Source organism: Papio anubis, chromosome 12 (genome assembly GCF_008728515.1).
Source record: "Papio anubis isolate 15944 chromosome 12, Panubis1.0, whole genome shotgun sequence".
In the NCBI taxonomy this organism is placed as follows: Eukaryota; Metazoa; Chordata; class Mammalia; order Primates; family Cercopithecidae; genus Papio; species Papio anubis.
The window spans coordinates 19,368,090-19,382,749 of record NC_044987.1 but is presented as its reverse complement, the minus strand read 5'-3'; the positions used below and the strand labels follow the sequence as shown (position 1 = coordinate 19,382,749).

General features: G+C 48.8%; 1 long non-coding RNA gene across 1 annotated transcript; it reads left to right on the top strand.

The window, feature by feature from the left end:
* Nucleotides 1-2,018: 2,018 nt before the first annotated feature.
* LOC116269681 lies at nt 2,019-14,290 on the top strand. The gene is made up of 2 exons (XR_004177343.1): nt 2,019-4,179; nt 10,038-14,290. It is a non-coding gene; the product is annotated as an uncharacterized LOC116269681 (long non-coding RNA).
* The last annotated feature ends 370 nt before the right edge of the window (nt 14,291-14,660 follow it).

Sequence of the window (14,660 nt, the reverse complement as noted above, 5' to 3'; positions counted from 1 at the left end):
TCAATCAGTACATTTATAAATGAATGCAAACTCATATATGCTACGGGTTGAATTGTAACCCTCCAAAAATCTGTATGTTGAAGTTCTACCCCTAGTACTTCATAATGTGGCTGTATTTGGAGATAGACTGTGTTTTAAAGAGATAAAATGAGGTCATTAGGGTGGGTCTCAATCCAATATGACTGACATCCTTATAAGAAGAGAACATTTGGGGCTGGGTGCGGTGGCTCACGCCTGTAATCCCAGCACTTTGGGAGACCGAGGCAGGAGGATCACGAGGTCAGGAGATTGAGACCATCCTGACTAACACGGTGAAAATACAACAAATTAGCCGGGCATGGTGGCAGGCACCTGTAGTCCCAGCTACTTAGGAGGCTGAGGCAGGAGAATGGTGTGAACCCGGGAGGAGGAGCTTGCAGTGAGCCGAGATCGCACCACTGCACTCCAGCCTGGGTGACAGAGTGAGACTCTGTCTAAAAAAAAAAAAAAAAAAGAAGGAAGAGGACATTTGGCAAACATATGCATACAGACAGAAAACGGTGTGAGGGCACATTGGGAAGGCGGCCATCTATAAGCCAAGGAGGCGGGGCATGGAAGAAATCAACCCCAGTCGCATCTTGGTCTTCAACTTACGCTCTCCAGGAGCATGAGAAAATACATTTCTGTTGTTTAAGCCACCCAGTCTGTGGTACTTTGTTATGACAGGCTTAACAAATAAATATAATATATGAAATAAATTGTACAAATAGCCATACAGGCTGGACATGCCTATGATTTCAGCACTCTGGGAGGCTGAGGCAGGAGGATTGATTGAGGCCAGGACTGATTGATCAGCCTGAGCAGCATGGCATGACCCTATCTCTACAAAAGTTAAAAATTTAGCCAGTCATGTCATTGCTTGCCTATAGTCCTAGCTACTCAGGAAACTGGTGTGGGAAGATGGCTTGAGCCCAGGAGTTTGAGGCTGCAGTGAGCCATGATTGTGCCACCACACTCCAGCCTAAGCAACTAAGCAAGGCCCTGCCTCTAAAAAAAAAAAAAAGCTTATATAAATATATACTTTTTTTTTTTTTTTTTTAAGATAGGGTCTGGCTCTGTCACCCAGGCTGGAGTGCAGTGGCATGATCACGGCTCACTGCAGCCTCTGCCTCCTGGGCTCACGCCATCCTCCCGCCTCAGCTTCCCAAGTAGCTGGGATTACAGGTGCACACCACCTCACCCACCTAATTTTTGTAGAGACGGAGTTTTGCCATGTTGCCCAGACTGGTCTTGAACTCCTGAACTCAACCAATCAACCCACCTTGGCCTCCCAAAGTGCTGGGATTACAGGTATGTGCCACTGAACCCAGCAAAATATGCTCTTTCAGTCTATCATATATGTATTTGTGTGAAAATGTGTGTGTGTGTGTGTAGATCTATACCTATCAGATTCATCTGTATTCCTACATCTCTATCTCTATCTCTATATTCTTGCCTGGAAACTTCCAATGCTTCTTCATTGTCACAGAACAGGATGTGATGCCTGGCGTCTGAGGCCCTACTTTCCTCTTCAGTTCCCGCCACTCCAGTCCAGTACCCTCTTCCCTCAGCGACTGGACTTCCTCAGCACTTGCTCCTTCCCATTTTCCAAAGGGTCCCCTTCTTGGCACAAGCTGTTCCCAGCCAGGGTGCCTTCTCCACCACCCCACCTAATGAACTTCTGCTTACCTTGCAAGGCTGCGGAAACTGCACCCTGTCTGTAAAGCTTTCATCATCTTCCCAAGAGAAGATGAGTCACTTCCTTCTCTGTTCTCTCTGGCATTTTGTACACACCTCTATTAAGACGTTTATTTCATTGTGTGGTAATTATTCGTGTATGGGTTTGTCCCCCAAGCAGCCTGCCGGCTCCTTAAGGAAGGAACTTGTTCCCCCTCATTTTTGCAGGGTCGGGCACAATGCCTGGCACACGGAGGCAGGATTTCAGGTCGGACGAAGAGGGTACAGAATCCAGGTGGGTGGGAGGGGCGCGGTGGGGGGTGCCCGGGCTCCTGAGGCAGCCCGCTTGGGGGTGAGGGGTGCGCTGGGGGACTCAGCCCTCGATTGCCCGCTCCGGCTGTTTTCTCCCACCTCCTCCACCGCAAGGGGAGCCCGGCTGATTGGACACACAAAATCCTCGAGTTAAACGTCGTTGGCGGGCAGAGAATTGCCGGAGCTCTCGAGAGCAAATTAGGCAACTAAAGCCAAGCGCGGTGGCTTTCGGAGATTAAATGCATTATAGATTTGCTAAACCAGAGGCAAGCCAAAGAAAAGGTAGACAGATCATTGCTACCCTTCAGGCAGCCGGGGCGGACGGGCTGGGGACGCGCAGCAGCCGTCGCGCAATCACGCCGGCTTGAATGCGAGACGCGCGGGCTTAATTTTTCATTTGCAATCAAGACCACAGCCCCCACCGCAGAGTCCCAGAAACACGGTCCTTCCTCGGGTTCCTTTCACAGGCCGCATTGCGGAGGAGAGGGAAAATTATCCAGAGATAATGGCGCTGATTATGGGACGGCAAGTGGCCGGGAAGCGCAGCGAGCGCCTGTAGATGAGGAGCCGGGGAGGCCTGGGCAGGAGCATAAGCGAGGCCAGCCCAGTCCCGCGCTCCTTCCCGCGCTCCGTCCCGCGGATTGCAGCCCCTGCTCTGGTGCCTCAGCCCTGAACACTTGGGAGATGGCCCAGTTCAGGAGGCACGTTTAGACTTCTTTATTTCAACCCCACCCTTCTTTTCATTCAAGAAAAAGAACAAAGAATTTCAGAATGTGGAGAATTCAGAGAAGGCTGTGGCCCAGAATGGTACAGGAGATAGGATTATGGGAGCCAGATTCAGACAATCTGAGGACCTGGGTCCTGGTCCCTGCCCCGGAGGCAGACTCTCTTTCTTGCGTCTGGGCCAGACAGGGCCCCTGGTCTCTAAGATCTGGACCTCAGAAGCAGGACCAAGTGAGCACGATCGTTCTCTCTGCTCCACAGCCTGGAGAGGAGAAGGTTAAAGTCCTCATGCTCCTGAAGAAATACCAGAAGGGGACCGGGTGACTCTCAGTCTCTTCTGAAAAGGAGACAAAAGAATATTAACTCGAGTTGCAGCTTGAGGGACTCAGATTCGACCTAAAAAAAGGAATTATCACAGAGGGGAGTTGTTAAAACATGAAATTGGATACAACAGGAGGTTTCAAAACCTCTTTTTCTCTAGAACTTTAAAGAATCACAGCAATGCCTGAGTCTGAGATGGACTATGCATGGGGCCTCCTCAGAGGGTGGACGGACCCCACCAGGCTCCCAGCTTCCCGACCTGATTGAATTCTCTCCACTGTTGATCCAGTCCCTTCTGTGGTCCTGGCTCGCGTCCCAGCGCTCTGGGCATGATGTTCCACTTAACCCCTGATTCAGACCTAGCAGGTGGGTGTTGTAGCCTGAAAACGATGACACAGACGAAGGTCACCAGGCGCTGCACAAGAGCATTGAGAACAAACCGGAGCCTGGCTGGTTTCAAAAGACACACTCTGTGCGAGCAACACGTCCTCTCTCCTTGGAAAGAGGCGGAAGGGGAGGTGAGGGAGTGTTGTCTCTGAGGGCATTTCTACGCAGCCTCACGGGGGTGACACCCAAGAGGCGAGAGGCGTGATTCACGTGCTTCCTTCGCAGAGGTGGCTGCAGAGCCCCAAGGTGGGGCTATGGACATGAAGAGGGGCCTCACAGGACTCCTAGCAGACAGGAAGCGCCCGGCCCTCAGGACTTCAGAAACTGCAGTGCTGACAGCAGCCACCTGTGATCAAATATTCCTTTTGCTCCTTTTTCGGGCTTGGAGAGTCACTGCCAGAAGGCCACGTGCTTCCTGACAGCATGGTGGCACAGGTTGTGAAGTCCTGGGATTGAGAGGCAGGGCTGCCACCTCTCAAAGGACAAAGGGGAGGTGGCCTCAGAGCCCCAGTCACAGCCCTGGGAGCTTGAATACCTCAATGGCTTCAAGGACCCAGACCCACACCCTGGCCACTCAGTCCCTGACACAACAGAAGCCCTTCTGGTCATGTGGCTTTCCGAGAAAGGAGCCCAGCTGCCTCTGCTTTTCCCAACCCACTGTCCCCATAGGAATAGGAGGCGGAGATGCTCCTAGGTGCTGAATGGGAACCCCAGGCTAAAGGCCTAGAGGCACGGCTGCAGGTAAGTAAGGAGAGGCGAGCCACTAGAACCAGGCACAGGGCGAGCAGCACCCACCCACTTGGGCACAGGGAGCCTTTTTTATCCTCAGTTTTCTCATCTGTAAATGGCAGCAATAACAATACCTATGTCAAAGGTATTTAGGAAGGTTAAAGGAGTCAGGGTCTCTAGAGTGTTTGGAACTGTGCTTGCAACGTAAAAAGCACTCTATACGTGCTAACTGTTATTATTACCCCACTATCACTACTAAGACTACCACTATGCAAAGATAAGGAAGAAGCAGTATAAACACAGGAGCAGGAGAAACAAAGAACAGGTCTTTTTTTTCTTGGTAATATAATCCCTTATCAGAATCCTGTCCCTGGGCTCCTTCTGGGCTGTTAGAACACAGCCTTACTCTAAGGCACAGGCTGCAGGGAGATGGGACTGAGCCCTCCATAGTCACCAACTGGGCCCAGCCCAGGTTTTAGCAGTGAAAGTCTCCGGTCCCAGGAGCCTCCTTATTCCTAGCAAACTGGGATGGTTGGTCATCCCACATCACCTCTGAGAAGACAGCACTGAGGGCCCACATTCAGTCACTTATGCAGTTGCTTAGTATGCACTGTACTGGGTTGAACACACTCCCTCCCTCCCTCTTTTCCTCCCTCCTTCTGTCTTCCCCTCCTTCTCTCCTTCCTTCTTTCTCTTATTTTGTTTATTTAGCTTAGGTTCTGCTCATCCCCTCTCCCCTTTCATTTGCTGACCAGCAGCACACACATCTACAAAAGCCGAAACCGTGGCCCACTGTTAAGGGATGGGGTTGCTTGGGGAGCCTGCCAAATTACCAGGCAGAGTCCAGTGTCTGGAAGGGGGCCCAGTCCAGCTCTATGGCTTATTGTCTTAGTCAGTTTGGGCTCCTTTAACAAACACCATGGACTGGCTGGCTTAAACAACAGACATTTATTTCTGACAGTTCTAGAGGCTGAGAAGTCCAAGATCAAGACAATGGCAGATTTTGTTGTTGGTGAGGGCCCTGGTTTAGAGACTGCTGCTTTCTTGCTGTACCCTCACAGGACCGAGAGAATGAGCTCCGTTCCCTTTATCCTCTTATAAGGGCACCACCTCATCATGGGTTCCCTATTCTCATGACCCCATCCAAGTTCAATTACCCACCAAAGTCTCCATCTCCAATGCCATCACACTGGGGATTACGACTTCGATGATGAATTGGGGTGGGGCGGCAAACATTTAGTCTGTAGCACTTATTAATACAAAGGCTTTTGAATATTTTCACCAAGTTCAAACTCTCTCTGGCTGGCCCTGGGGAACTAGCAACTGGATGCCCTTGGCTCCCTGAGGTGGCAGAGAGTAGAGAGTAGCTGCAGCTCCAAGCCTCCAGCCCTGTGTCCCATTCCTTCCAATGTGGGCTTAAATGGTTGTGAATTTTCTAGGCTTCCTGGCAAGCTGGACAGACTGTGCCTTACTGTCCGGGTGTCTGTGTGTGTTTATTTAAGAGAAAGTGTGGAGGCCAGAGAGCAAGCAAAGGGCCAGAGTGTGGGAGAGAGCAGGTTTGTGTGTGCACAGGCAGGTGGGCAGGTCTGATTGACAAGATCAGAACAGAGCTCCTGGATTCAATCAGTCTCCCTCACCCTGGCAAACAATTCTGAGGGGTAATTAAGTGAGAGTGGAAGGGGGACTGGGGAGGGAAGCCAAGAAGGGGATGCTTGGGGAGGGCTCCCAAGAGATGGTGCCCAGGGCTCTGGCCATAACCCTTCCCTGCTATTCCTGAGATCAGAGATTAGGACATGGAGGGGTGTCACAGGATCACATATGAGACCCACAAAGCCTCTGTGCCTCTATCCTGGGAAGCTCTGACCCAGGCCACAAGGTATGGCCAGTGAAGTTCAGGTGGGGTGCAGTCCTCTCCTGGCACACAGTATGTGCTTCTAACATGGCTGAGGTTCTGGCCCCTTATGCAGGGGCTTTGGCTATTTTTCCTGCCCCATCCATCCTGATGGGGACTTGGTGAGTCCTAGGGAATGGGCAGCACAGTTGAGCATCTCTCCCCTGCAGTCCTGCTCTGCACTGCAGATGGGAATCAGGAAGGAGTTCCGGAAGGACATTTCCAGGATTGCGAGTGCTGCCTTTTATTGACTGTATTCTCTGACCTCCTCCCGGAGTTCACAAGGTACAGGGGAGGAAGGGCTGCTGACCTCCATCCGCCAGAGACAGCACTCTGGGTAGCAGAGCCCTGAGCACTGGTTCTCTGCCATCTGCAACCCTCATTCTGGATGGGAGCTGAGCAGCAGCTGCCTTCTGGAAGCTTCAATTGTAGCCCGTGCCTCACAGAGGGAAGCCGTGGAAGAGTGGGGATGGCTCACCGCTGGGCACTCCCCTTCAGGACTGAGGCAGCAAAGCAGTTCCAGGGACGCCCCGGGTCCACTGCCTGGGAAATCAGCTGGGCCACGCTTGGTTTTGAAGAGGTGTGAGCCTGTCACAAGTATTCCAGATGCAAACACCCTACTCTTGTCCTATTTATTTGTTTTACTTTCCCAGTGAAAATGTAAGCTTCCTGAGTGCAAGAACTTCTTTAAAAACAAACAAACAAAAAACCCTCTGTCTCCCTAGCACTTAGAAAAGTGCTGGGCACAAAGCGGGTTTCAATAAAACCGTTCACCAAATGAAGGCATGAATAGGGAAGCATTATTGTTCTATTCCAGCCTCATTTTACAAATGATGAAACAGATAAAGATGGGTTCATGAACTCACCCCTAAGGATCCCTCCTAGCCTTAGGCTCTGGGGGAAGGTGTGCTTACCAACAACCCTTACTCCCTGGAGGTTCTGCTGCTAGTCTGACTCGCTTCCTGCCTAATGCAGGCATGGCTCATTTCCACCAGTGAAGTTCAGCTGAGACCCTTCTGGAAGCGAAGTGAACGTTTCCCGGTGAGGCTGCCGTCTTGGAGGGAGAGTCCTCACCCCTTACTGGAAAGTCGCTGGTAGTAACAAGAACTGCCTCCACTGTACATCTGTCTTTTTCTGCATGGAAGGGGAGGGCGCCTTTAGATTACTTTAGCTATAGATCTCACAATTACGTTCCCTCTCTCTAATTTGGATGTTAATGTATTAGCTGCAGCTTTGCCTTCTAGGCTAGAAATTGTTTTTCCCCCCGCCCTGAAATTATACATCCAGATAGAGTAAGGTTCATTAAAGTAAGATTAGGAGAGGATAATATGTGAGAGGTATGTAATCTTTTGCAAATGGTTAGTAAATTGGAACTACCCCAATTACAATCTTGTTCATCACACAGGGCTGAATTACTCTGCCTGGGACGGGAGTCTCAGCCACAGCTCTGCTCAGCTCACATTTCATAAATATTGTATACACATGATATTCTCAGCCATCTGCTTCACTGGTCGCTGGGCACGTTTTCTGACTTTCTGGTTGACTGCAGAGAGTGACAGGGCAGGGCGGCCATCCTGTGTGTTTACCTCAAAGCCCAGTGAGGCTGGCCTTCCCCTGGGGCTCTCCTGACACCATATGCCTCAGGCTCAATGACATGGACACACATCAGGCTCGATGGCATCCTCTTTGCCCCCACTAAGGCCTTGCTGCGGCCCCCAGAGTCTTCCCAAGCAGTGACCTGGGAGGTGTGCCTTGGGCTGTCCCTGAAGGGCCCATCTCTAGAAGGGACTTGGAGGCCGATAGAGGTGACTTAGAGAACATGCATCACTCCCTGGCTCAGGGTGGCTGGAAACTGGGCGGTGCCCTGGGCTGGCTGTGAGGTCCAGCCTCTGCCTCTCATGGGCAGATGGTCTGAGAGCATGGAGGGTGCGCCCTGCCTCTTACAGGTGTTCTGCTCAGCATCAGTGGCTGGGTCCATCTCTTCCTCCTACTCCTCGGGTCTGACTGGAGCAGCTCCCTCTGACCACTTTGTTTCCCTAAAATCTCATTTTCTTCCAAGAGACAATGAAAGATAGTGATTAACAGCAAGGACTTTGGACTCAGAGTGTCTGGGTTTAAGTCTCACCCTGCTATTTTTTTTTTTTTTTTTTTTGAGATGGAGTCTTGTTCTGTCGCCCAGGCTGGAGTGCAGTGGCCGGATCTTGGCTCACTGCAAGTTCTGCCTCCCGGGTTCACGCCATTCTCCTGCCTCAGCCTCCCGAGTAGCTGGGACTACAGGCGCTCGCCACCACGCCCGGCTAATTTTTTGTATTTTTAGTAGAGACGGAGTTTCACCGTGTTAGCCAGGATGGTCTCGATCTCCTGACCTCGTGATCCACCTGCCTCGGCCTCCCGAAGTGCTGGGATTACAGGCGTGAGCCCCACCCTGCTATTTACCAGTTGTGTGGTCCTGAGCAAATACCTTAGCTTGTGCTTGGGTTTTCCCATCTGTAAAATGGGTAATAATAGTATCTATCCCATAGGGGTGTGCTGAATTAATACTTACAACTGTACCTGTCATACTATAAATGCTCAGTAAAGGTTTGTCATTATTTCATTACAAAGGTATCTTGGCTTTCTTCCTGCTGATTGCAGCATCCCCGAAAGAGAGCATGCCAGAGAACGTGTGCTAGATGTGAGCTCTAAGCAGGAGGGAACCAGATGAAGAGAAAGGGCTGGATCATTTTAAGTGTTAACCGTGTGCTCAGCACCATGTTTAACGGAGGTTATTTTATCCCATTCTCACAGTTTTTTGAAGCGTATATATTATTATGCCCCCTGTACAGATCAGGAAGGTAAGGCTCAAAGCTTTTTGAAAAGCAGACTTGCTGCTGCTGCCTTGTTTGAAATTTCCAGTTTGCCATTTGTTTTAGGATAAAATCCCAAATCCTTAATCTGGCCCATAAAATCCTCCATAATCTGATTCTAGCCCACTTCTTGTTCACCCCTGCTCACTCTCGGCACTCCTATCTTATCGGCCTGTTCATCAACATCCTACACCTTTCCACTTCCAGGCCTTCACAGAGGCTCTTTCTTCTCCTTGAACCTGACTTCTCCTTCCCGTTTTACCTGAACAATTCGTATTCATCCCTCAGGTCTCAACTTAACACTTCTCCAGAGAAGTCTTCCTTGAACTGCCAACCTCCAACACCCCCATCCCCACCTCCTAGATAAGGCTTCACTCATATATGCTTTCACAGTAACCCATGCCTCCTTCATAGCACCTCTTACAACTGTAATGAAATGCTCAACTGTGTATGTTGTTTGTTTTACCAGAATGCAAGCCCCATCAGGACAGGGTCTGTGTTGGTCAGGAGAGACTGGGCTCTGTGGTGGAAACATAAATCCCAAATATCATGTTTCTCTCCCATGTAACGTGTCCCATGGGTTTGAGCAAAGGCCTCTGCTCCACTTTGTCACTCAGAGATCCAGGACAGGGGAGGCTTCAGCACCTTGTGGCTGCACCATATGGAACACTGGCATTTTTGGTGGCTGCAGCAAGGCAAGAGAAACATTGAAGAATCATGTATGCATAGGTAAAATGCAGGTACAGCACAGAAAAGAGGCACATACTCTGCCCAGCTGCAAGGGGGCTGAGACCTACAGAGGAGCAGGTGGATTTTTTGATCCGCCATAGGATTTTAACCAACGTGTTCTCTTGTGTGTTCTCCATGTCTGGCTTATTGCTTGGCACATAGTAGGAGTCCCAGAATATCAGTCGAATGAATGAACATACCATTGTAAGTCTACCAAGATCATGCAGCCAGCACATGGTGATGGAGGTGGGCTTTGGACCACGAGCCTCCTATTTGCAAAATCTTTGGCCTTTGCACTCTACCTTGTCACACCTGATTTATGGAATGCCTTTTTTTTTCTCCCCATGTAGAGAACAGAATATCATGCATTTAGCCACTTAATAGATTTGTTTTTCCTGATGAAGGTGATGAAAGTTGCATGTCCTCCAATCAGCCTTGCAATCAGCCATTCATCCACTCACCCAAGACAAGTGGCAATTCAAAAGCAGCTAACATTTCTTAAGTGCCTACTGTGTGCCAAGTGTGTGATTCCAGCTAAGGCACACAAAAGCTCAGTGAGGTGAGTGCTGTGTTTCCTGCTTTGCAAATGAAGACACTGACACTGGGAGTGAAGCCTGGACGCAGACGCAGGTCTGCTGGCTGAAGTCCAGAACTCTTCCCCCAGAGCAGTCAGTGGCTCTTAGAGTACAGCAGGCAGCAGAATCACCCAGAGGACCAGAGGAAAAGCAGATGGCTGGACCTTGCCCTAGTTTTCATTCAATAGAAGCGGGGGAAGGGGTGAGGGGGCCTGAGAATCTGCATTTTTACTGCAGTCTTAGGTGACACCAGGCGGCAGGTCCCGTGCCTATGTTTTGAGAATGGCTTCCCTGCAGCATGCTGCCTGGAGAGGGTGAGGAGCATTTCATCTGTTAACTTGGCTCTGGTGCGGGTCAGGAACATAACATCTCGGGTGGCTGGTATTTGGTCCTCCTCTGTGAGGCTGACTGCAATCGAAGTCTGTAAAATGAAGGGGTTGGACGGGATGAGCTCTGGGGTGCTCTGCAGATCTGGCAGGCTGTGTTCTGTGATTGGATGAGCTAAACCAAAGCTACAGATTCCATTTAAGTCTCTTCCTAGGTGGGAAGTGCTACAGACTAAAAATTGTATCACAATAAATACCCAGGGAGGTCAAGGAGTTATCGAGTAGCCACTGTGTGCTCAGCATATTGGAGGGCTGTGGGGAATCCAAGACAAGTGTAAGATGTGAACCTGCTACTCCAGGTACCAACAGCCTGGTTGTGGAGACAAAACACACACTTGAAACAATGAGAGAAAAACGTGTCAGTATATAACCAAGTGCTAATTGGCGTGAATCTGGTTAGGAGCTACCTATGGGGTTTAGGGAGTCCCAGGGGCAAGGTAAGACTCCTGGAACCTAAGAGTTTGAGAATCTATAACTAACATTTGCGTACAGCACAGTATTTTAACTGGCGTGAGCCCCACGGCAAGGCGTGAGGTGGACATTTTAAAGAGGAAGAAACAGACTCAGAGACTTGCCCAAAGTCAACTTTTATTAAGTAAAGAAACTGGGATTTGAACCCCAGTCTGCTGATAACAGAGCCTTTGCTCTGCAAAAGGTGTGGGAGGTGAAGTAAGGGAGAAGGGAGGGACAACCAAGACATGCCAGGTGCATCCCATCTAGGCCATGTGCAGAGCCTTGGGTGAGATGAGTCAGCAGAGAGGTTGGGTGAGCAAAGTGAATGTCAACTTGGTAGATCTGAAAAGCTGCCCTGGGATCCTTGAGGACAATGAAAATACTAACATTCATGGAATGGGTACAAGGAGTGTTTTATTAGGTTGGTTCAAAAGTAATTGTGGTTTTTGTCATTTAAAAAAAGTAAGGGCAAAAACCGAAACTACTTTTGCATCTAATACATCGCTAACACTTTCGTCTCGTCCAGGGATGTTTGTGGGGAGTGGCTAGGGCTCAGATACATCAGTGCACAGCAGCAGAGTTACTCCAGATCCTGGAGGCTCTGAGTCTCCACCACATCTCTCCAGGCACTGATAGTCCAGACATCTTTGTGTGAATTAGAAAAAAAAGATATCCCTTCCTCCAAGAAGTTGCAACTCCATGTCAGGACACAAAGCTTGGCTAGACAGTAGGCTGGATCCCTGTCCCCATCCATCCCTATGCACCCCTGTGATCCTACAGCCAGTCAGTTCCTAAGTCTGTACCGCTGTATCTTGTAGGCTTGTGTCCCTACCACCGTGTGTGCATGCACGTCCACACCACACACACACACACACACACACGAGTGTGCATAAACCACTACCCTCTCCTCGCCCCAGGGAATTGTTTACTTGTGGGGTAGGGGATGCCAGAAACCTCTACAACTTCAAGCCGTTTCATTTCCTACTTCCCAGCAGGCTTTTTAACAGAATTTCTTCTAAGAGGGTTTGCTGGCTGGGCTGGAAGCAGCTACAAGAATGAAATCCACAAGGTCAGGGAGAAGCAGAGCAGGTGATGCTATATCTATCTGACTCTCGGGATACAGTAACAAAGGAGATGGTGCAGGGAGGCACCAAGTCAAGGGCAGATGAGACTTGGGAGGCTCTCTCCTCCCCCATCAGACTGTTAACATGGAATACAAAGCTCAAGTCTTTATTACCAAAAAAAAAAAAAAAAAAAAAAAAAACCAAAAAAGTAGCAGCAGGAGAAGAGTTGGAAGAGTGGGAGCCAGTAAGAGGGGAGAGAAGAGAGAGCCACACGCTGAAATCAATACTGCCCAGGACAAGCATTATCCCATGTGGAACACCTCAAGCCTCTGCCTAGAAAATTTGATTGGATCTTCAGAAAAACCTATTAGTGTGTTGTCAGGACCTTCTGGTGATAACTGACCAGCTCTCACCAATCGATGCTCTTCACTTGTGAAGCTCCTGATTTTTTAACAGCATAATTGTTTTTTTAATAACGGGCTGGCTCACCCACTCCAGCAAGCAGGGAGTCAAAGTCAGACTCCCAACTTAAAATATAGAGAAACGCGATGCTCCAGCCACTTCTTCCTAATTGCACAATTACTTTATGAAGCACCAGGGATGGAAGGCTGCAGTGGGCGGCGGTGTGGGGGAAGGGTGCAGGTGCGGCTTTTTTTTCAAGTGAAGCGAGGTTGTTCAGAAAAGTCACAGAAGTAATTACACAAGTCAAAATTATTTACTAAATGAAAGCCATTCTTCACCAAGGAGCCTTTATTTATTTTTTATATATAAAAAAAAAGGGCAAAAATTGGATGATCCCAAGATGGTGAGGACATCATAAAGCAACAACAATGGAATTAGTCGTCAATGATTACAGCTTTTTAATTTTCAACTCAAGAGAGGGCAACCCATATTTTCCTTAGGGTTTTAAATGCACTATAACAACAGCAGTATTTTTGCTCTTTACCGTGCCTTGAATCTGAGATGTCAAAGTACTTTACAAACAAATAACTCGAAACACTCTGGGATTGGGGCTCTTTACAGATGGAGAGCAGGGCCCAGGGAGGAAGCGATTTGCCCGAGGTCACGGCTGAATCAGAGGCACAGCTGGAAACACTACTCATGAATACTGGCTCCTGGAGTCGGCGCTCATCACCATCAGCCTGCCACCTCCCACACACACCAAAACAAAACCCCAAAGCCGGAAAACAGCGGCGGGAAGATAAGTCACTTGCCCTCCCCAGCCCAGGGTGTCCACACGGACAATCTGCTGTACACATTGGAAGCTGGGTGTGCAGGTCAGATATCTCTACAGATTGCCGTTGCTGGTCCCAGGAGAATCAGTCACTAATGAAAGCTGAAAGTGCACTCTGCATATTTGGGCAGATCAGCTTTCCATCCTGAACTCCCACGTGTATATGTCAGATTCTGGCCTTCCAGGAGGCGTTGATGGTTCATGCGACAGTTTGCTCTGCCCACCTGGCAGGTCTAGTTCTTTTCTGGGGTGGCTCCCTCCAGAGCTTGCTCTATGTGCTCAGAGTTGGAGTGCAAGATTCGGAGAAGAGAGAGTGAGCCAGAGAGAGAGCGAGGAAAAGAAAAGAAGCAAGACAGAGGAGAGACTGTTTTGAAACCCGTGCAGGCCCTAGAACCTCTTTTTATGAAAGCTCCATTCCACACTATGTCACATACATTACAGTCCCATGTTGAATACAGTTTCTGATTATTTACCAGTTACGTTAGGTTGCAGTTTGCTCATGACAACGTTATGGTTTTGTAGATATTTAATTAAACATTTAATACATTTACAGTGTTCTTGCCTTCCATGGATTTTAGAGCTCATATATATATATATATATGTATATACATATATATATATTTCTTTCCAGTTCTGAAATATGTTCACAGGCTCTTGAAATGTTTCTAGGACATAGGCACTGTGCTTTCTGACCTTAATGGAGAAAACAGCTTAGAGAGATAGGAGAAAGGAGACGTGGGGAAAAAATGATGTTGACGATGACAGAGCAAGAAACAAAATTTTAAAAACCAAAACCCAAACAAAAATTCAATGAAGCATACAGAGGTAGTTCTAAAAACTTTAAAATTGCTGGTTAGAAAGAAAAAGGAGACCCAGGGCTTACCAAGATATTTCTAGGAAAGAGACAGACACTTGAAAGACCCATCCAACCACGGATGAAAAAAACCTCTCTCTTATTATTCAATAATTTATTGAGCACAGGGCCAGATACTGCACTTGGCTTCGGAGATACACAGCTGGATCAGATACAGTCTCTACTCTCAAGAAATTTACTGTTTTTATTGAGGGAGACAGAAAGGTAAACAAACAGTTCAGATATGTGATAAGGACACAAATTGAGGTAAGCATGAGGAATTGAAAAAGCACAGAGAAGCAACCCGAAGGATGCAGAGACATTCTTAAAAGGCGGAGGACATCCCCTGAATATTCAAAGGCACAGAGGTGGGATAGGGTAGGGGTCAGGGGCCATGGGCAGTGGGGGATCGCAGGGTGATGCTGAAAGGCCAAACTGAGTTGATGGCAGATTGTGAGGATT